Below are 7,500 nucleotides of genomic sequence, written 5' to 3'. Positions count from 1 at the left end.
CAGTAGTTAACCCCTTGAGAGAAGAAGAATTGTTTGGAAATCACAGTGTTGTCAGGTGTATGAGGACAAAGGAGAATCTTTAAAGAATAGGCCAGACTATTCGGTGTATGTGTAGGCAAATAAAAAATCAACCTTTTATTATTATTATTATTATTATTATTATTATTATTATTATTATTATTATTATTATTATTAATTAATTAATCAATTACATTAATGACTTACTTTATAATAGGGCCAGCAAAGGTGCTTCTCTTCCCTGTAAGATAACTAAGAACGACACTTCGGGCACTAATTTTTGTGTAACCATAGAAAAAGATTCAATGTAGTAATATCTGGCCAGTCAAAAGACCCCATAACTCTCTAGTGGTAGTACTTCAACGGGTGGCTCATGCCCAAATGAGAATGAGACCTCCTATTATATCTAGCAATCCAAACCCTGTAAATAGTAAACCCTATAAATAGTTAACCCTATAAATAGTTCATACAAACCGGTTTGATAAATATAAATAGCATCTGGCTCCGTCAGACATACAAGTTAAACTAGTTATGCTTTGGCGGAGAGGAAATGATTACTTTAATGATAGTCTTCCACTGTCTTGGGTTAGAGTTCTCTTGCTTGAGGGTACAATCGGGCAGACTATTCTTTCTTATTTCTCTTCCTCTAGTTTTGTTAAAGTTTTTTTATAGATTATGTGGGAGATATTTATTCTAATGTTGTTACTCTTCTTAAAATACTTTATCTTTCCTTGTTTCCTTTCCTCACTGGGATTTTTTCCCTGTTGGAGCCCTTAGGCTTTATAGCATCCGGCTTTTCCAACTAGGGTTGTAGCTTAGCAAATAATAATAATAATAATAATAATAATAATAATAATAATAATAATATTAAATTAATATTAATATTAATAATATTAATAATAATAAAATTAATATTGATAATATTAATAATATTAATAATATTAATAATATTAATAATAATAATAATATTAATATCAATATTAATATTAATATCAATATTAATATCAATATCAATATCAATATCAATATCAATATCAATATTAATATTGATATTGATATTAATATTAATATTGATATTAATATTAATATCAATATTAATATTAATAATATTAATAATAATAATAATAATAATAACAATAACAATAATAATAATAATAATAATAATAATAATAATAATAATAATAAAAAGTTCTACATTTAATTTTGAGTTTTTGATCATAGCTGATTTTTTAAGGCAACGGAAAGGAAATCTTGCAAGGACATTTTGAAACCAATGACCTTACTTTAAAATACGGGGTACTTACCCACTGTTGTGCCTGCAGGGACTAGATGAGGTTTACTTTCCTGGAAGATGATCCAGAGTGCTATTTTTAGCCCGGAAACTCGACCGCTACTTGGCCAACGAGATCGAGTGAGATGTAGCCTACGGCCGACCGTCACCTGGAAGTTTTTAAGAATTCACACTGGGAAAATGTTGGGATTTATAATAAGGATATATTGTCAACTTAAGATTTGCAGATGACATAGGTATACTTAGTAAATTATGGGAGGAATTGCAAAATAGGATAGAATATTTGAATAGAGAAAGCAGAATTGTAGGACTGAAAATAAATATGAGTAAAATTAATATAATATTCACTGAAAATGTAGACAACAAATAAAGGTTATGGACAAACCTTTAGAGATTTTTAATGAATATAAGTACTTAGGACAGACAATAAGGGTTTCCCCAAGAAATAAGACTGAAACAATATATAAACATGGAATGGAGAGCTTTTAGTAAACAAAATGAGATTATGAAAACTAAAATCCCACTTTCTCTAAAAAGAAAAGTACTTGATCACAGCGTCTTAGCAGTATCAACTTATGCATCAGAAACTTGCCATTCTAAAGCCTTAGAACTTGAGCTAGTTACAACTCAAAGAGCTATGGAAAGAATAATGATGGGAATAACACTAACAGACAGAAATAGAACAACATGGATACGATTGTAAACTTTAAAGTAAAGGATAGTCTAACAACAAGAAAGAAAAAGAAATGGATGGGGCAGGACATATAATGAGAATGACAGGTAACAGTTGGATAAAAAGAATAACATAATGGGTCCCAGGAGATTGTTAAGGAAGTAGGGGAAGGCAGAGAGGACGATGCATTGACAAGCTAAGAAAATTTCCGGGTATAGACTGACAAAAACATCATAAACAGACGAGAGCGGAAGGACATTTCTGAGGGCTTTCTCCTGTAGTAGACTAGAAACAGTTCATGATTATATATATATATATATATATATATATATATATATATATATATATATATATATATATATATATATATATATATATATATATTGTATATATATAAATATATATATACAAATATACATACAATAATAATAATAATAATAATAATAATAATAATAATAATAATGATGATGATGATGATGATGATGATGATGATGATAATATCCTTACTAAAATTTTATGGTATGATTAAAGGTTCCAATATAACTAGGCAATTGTATCCTTGGCAAAAATAAATTCAATTAAAAGTTGAAACAAATAGATACCACCAAAATAAATCTAAAAAATATTGGCGAGTGATGAGCTAATATACAAAATAAAAAAATCTTAAAATGCTTAAAATTCTTTAAAAAATGGAGTATAAGAATATACTAAAAAATTAAGAAACCCGAAAAAATATTGTTGTTTTTAAAAACATAACAAATCGGATGTCAATATCAGGATATTCAATCCGTGAAGGTGTGGAAATTAATGACTTAGAGACCCTCTTCTTATGGAATGGTTTTGCCGAGCATATGGCAAAAATCGATGAGAGAGAGAGAGAGAGAGAGAGAGAGAGAGAGAGAGAGAGAGAGAGAGAGAGAATAATCTGGCTAATAAAAGAATTATTATTATTATTATTATTATTATTATTATTATTATTACTACTACTAACTAAGCTGCAACCCTATTTGGAAAAGAAGCAAGATGCTAGACGCCATAAGCTCCAACATGGAAAAATAACCCAGTGAGGAAAGTAAATAAGGAAATAAATCAACTACAAGAGAAGTAATGAACAATAAAAATAAAATATTCTAAGAACAGAATAATTTGCATGCGACAATAATCTATATCAAAACCCGGAGAAAGAAATAATTATAAATTGTCCTCAAAAGTAAACAAACTGTCACAGTTAGAAGAATTAGATGCTGGCGATTAAAACTAAGAGAAAACTGAATGGAGGAAAAGAAGGAATATGAATTACGGTGTTCCATACGAAGACCGAGAGGGGCGGGGGGAAAAAAGACATCATAGAAGGGGTATGTAGAGGATTTGGGGTAAGGGGGGGGGACAAGTAGTAGATACCCCCTCCCCCACCCAATGGATTACGGGGGCAAACAAAGTACCCTAGTTATGCATACTTACTCTTCCCTGTCATCTGATTGGACGGACGCTCGGCCAATCAGGTAGTTCACGCTGGCGGAAAAAGGGGACAAAATTCTTGAAGGTAAAAGTAAGACTCAAACATTAGATAATTTTCAGTAGGTCTTCCATACACACCAGCGACTTAATGGATTAACGCACTGTGATTCTCGCGTTTATTAATTTTTTCCGATCACTATAGATTTTCTTTGAAGCTTTTTAAAGTGTCTCTATCACCACCATCAACCTGGAGCCTGAAACGAGGAATAGATTATTTGTAAGTAAATGACTTTAATTGTATTTTATAGTGTAATAATTGTTTTGTAAAGTGTGACTTTTTATATAGTGTTTTAAATAAAATGCTATTTTTTTCTTAGACATTCATATAAGTGTTATTTATTATCATTCATATCAGCAATCTTGTCTTTAATAACTTTACTAATGAACTAAAAAAAAAAAAAATACTACAAAACTTAACATGCCTTACAAAATTAGTAATTTATTAGTGAGTACAATGAGTTTAAATGTATTTTATAGTGGAATAAATGTCACTGTTTTGTACTGTGAGATTTGTATATATATATATATATATATATATATATATATATATATATATATATATATATATATATATATATATATAGAGTATATGTATATGTATATATATGTATATGTATATATATATATATATATATATATATATATATATATATATATATATATACATAAAATATATATAGTCTCTAATAAATTGCTATTATTCTTTTTTTCTTGGACACCCAGATAATAGTGTCATTTATTATCCATGGAATCATTTATATACTGTTGCTTTACTCTAAGTATACAATTTGACATTCTTCTTATATCCTGTTTTAATATATGTATGTGTGGGTAATTTTGTATAATACGAGAATTCAATGGGGATAAAAAATTATAGGTTTAATAAAAGATATGCATGAACACAAAGAAAATTCATAAATTTATGCGCATATGTAACCATAAAAAACTTTTATACACTATACATAATTGTGTATAAACATGTATATATACACAAACATATATACTGTACATATACACATACACGCACATCTAACCGAGGCCCTTTGCATCAATAGGCGTAGGATATATATATATATATATATATATATATATATATATATATATATATATATATATATATATATATATATATATATATATTTACACCTTCATCTCTACCCTGTTACTTAGCTTTCCTTTCCACCTTGCATCATTGATTATGCTTAATTCCAATTATGTATACGAATTAACTGCTTTGATTTTTCTATTTTCGCTGTTAATCTTCATTGTTTCAACTTCCTGGTTTCATTTTACCCTCTTAAACTTACTTTCGCTAGATTCTGCTTTTACCTTTATCCCAATGTGTACTCGTATCACTCCACGCTACAAATCCCTAGTTGGAAAAGCAGGATGCTATAAGCCCAGGGGCCCCAACCGTAAAAATAGCCAGTGAAGCTGGGAAATAAGGAAATAAATAAAAACAATGTGCCTGAGTGTACACTCAAGAATGAGAACTCTAAATAAAGATAGCGGAAAACAGAGGTATAGAGGTTATGGCAGGACCCAAGACTAGAGAATCCTAGAAGAGCTGCCTCCCATAGCTAGTCTCTCTTATACCTTTACTAAGTGGAAAGTAGCCACTGAACAACTCAGTGTAGTAGTTAACCCCTTGAGTGAAGAAGGATTTTTCAGTTATCTTAGTGTTGTCATGTGTATGAAGAAAGAGGTGAATGTGTAGAGAATATGCAATACTATTCGAAGTATGTGTAATAAAAGACAAAATGAGCCGTAAACAGAGACAAAACACACCAACTTTTGCACAAAGCCAGCCACTCTCCCATAAATGTATTTTAATATTTTATGTTGCACTGAACACCATCCGTTATATATTTCCTTTATATGTAATGTATTAGCAATTTCTTAGTTATTGTATGCCAAGTTGATTTTTATCTTTTAATTTTAAAATAACCATTACTTCCTTACAAACACTCCAGCCACATATAAGTTATCTGTTTAAACCTTAATAATTTTATCTAGTTATCCCTCTGTCCTCTCTTACGACCGTTGTTAAAATTGTGTTATACCCCTTAGTACGCTATGTAATGCGCATTTATTTCCATCCCTTTTCTAAGTCTTTAATTTCTTCAAAGACTATTTGTGTTTTCGTAATTATAAGCAATTTATAATTGAGTGCATTTTGCGATATTTGAGATGTTCCTGATTTTGTTCAGCTTTCATTCAATATTATTCCAAAATTGTACCACTGTGTACTTTCAGATCTTAGCATATTGAGATTTTATGCATTTGAAATACGTTCATACTTTGGTACAGTCATGCATATGTTTACCTTGTTATTTATACACAACTCTTCCTGACTAGTACAGTGGTAACATGTTCGCCTAGCATTCGCATGGCAGCAGATAGATCCCAGTCTGTGACTGTGAGTTTAAGCTGTTTACTGGGGAGGCTACTGCTGTGATTGGGCTTTTAAATGAGCAGAAGTTTTCTAAACTGTTGTCTTACAACTATCCCAGAAGAGGCAGTCACCAAAATAACTATTATTTTCGTCGACGTACAAAACCGAAAGTAAACTGGAAAAGTGTTTGTTTTATTACCGCGTCCATTTACCGGTACTAATGGTTATAGAAAGGAGAGAAGCATTTCATCACTCTTGTCTGCTTAATGGAGACTTAGATAAGGACTAAGACTCATCCGGCCCGTCGAAAGGAATCAGAAGGATCCCTCGGAGTCCTTCTGTCCTCGGGAGGACGATTTCGATGTACATTTGGCCTTGTTGCCTACAAGTTCACTCAAGGTTTAAATGCCGCTCATGGATGGCAGAGGCAAGGAAGAGGGACAATGTCCTAACTAGCAGGACAATACCCTAGAGACTGACCATGTATATATTAAGATCAGCGCACAAGCCCCCTCTCCACTTAAGCTAGGACCAAGGAGGGCCAGGAAATAGCAGCTGATGACTCAGCATGTAGGCCTATTGGCTCCTCAACCTTAGCTCACAAGGATGGTGAAGTTGCAGACACTACAAGAGACTACCGAGCTTGAGCGGACTCGAACCCCCATCCGGGAGATTGCCAGATAGGGACGTTTCCAATAGGCCACTATTGTCCATTCAAAGGTTTAACTGTATTGATGAAAATTCATATGGAAAGATATAGATTCTAATTTATGGAAATCAGCCGTGCAAAATATAAAAACTGGTTAAAAAGTGTTAGGTCTAATTGTGAATAAAAAAAGTATTCATCAGGCCTTTATTTGTCAGTTTATGGTTTTAGTTGGTTTGGATATTTCATCGTTATGAATTTTCTTGTCAATTTTATATGAAATATGTTCAATGTGAGTTCATACAAATAATTTTAACTTTTGTTCATCGGTTAGTAAGAGTATTTATTTGAACTCATTTTGTTCATCAGTTGACAAGATTATCATTAATGTTTCTACTAAGGCATATTTTAGGGAAATTTACCTGAGAAAGAGAGAGAGAGAGAGAGAGAGAGAGAGAGAGAGAGAGAGAGAGAGAGAGAGAGAGAGAGAGAGAGAGAGAAAGAGAGAGAAAGAGAGAGAGAGAGAGAGAGAGAGAGAGAGAGAGAGAGAGAGAGAGAGAGAGAGAGAGAGAGAGAATTTCCCTTTTATATCATCGTATTTCTGGTGTTATATAGACGAACAGCTTTATATTCCAATAAAATGGGTTACTTCAACTCTGGAAAATTATCCCAACATTGAGAACCTTTGTGTTATATATTACGAGAAGATTTCCTTATAAAAGGAAATAAAAATAACTGCCGATAGCTGAACGAAACAATCTTGAAAATCTTATTTAGAATAAATTCTGAATCTCACAGAATTGAAGTGTGAATTCATACCATAATGGTTTTCAAGGTTCAAGATTCAAATAATTTATTGACATAAAAAGATACATCAAATGGAATGCATAAGCATGCTTATGCAGCATAAGCATGCTTATGCAGCATAAGCATGCTTATGCAACCCCTTTCCAGTAAGA

General features: G+C 31.5%; 1 protein-coding gene across 1 annotated transcript in view; it reads right to left on the bottom strand.

Annotated features, from left to right (window-relative positions):
• The window catches only part of LOC137619654 (inactive hydroxysteroid dehydrogenase-like protein 1), a 210,752-nt gene extending 207,090 nt beyond the window's left edge, over nt 1–3,662 (bottom strand). Inside the window, exons 1-2 of the mRNA XM_068349882.1 lie at nt 3,444–3,662; nt 1,323–1,458 (exon numbers count right to left, since the gene is read on the bottom strand). The gene's annotated coding sequence lies outside the window, so the exon portion shown is untranslated. The remainder of the gene's footprint in view (nt 1–1,322; nt 1,459–3,443) is intronic.
• Between the last annotated feature and the right edge of the window lie 3,838 nt (nt 3,663–7,500).

Source organism: Palaemon carinicauda, chromosome 26 (assembly GCF_036898095.1).
Source record: "Palaemon carinicauda isolate YSFRI2023 chromosome 26, ASM3689809v2, whole genome shotgun sequence".
Taxonomy (NCBI): domain Eukaryota; kingdom Metazoa; phylum Arthropoda; class Malacostraca; order Decapoda; family Palaemonidae; genus Palaemon; species Palaemon carinicauda.
Note: the sequence above shows the minus strand (reverse complement) of the source record. Positions and strands in the feature narration are given on the sequence as shown.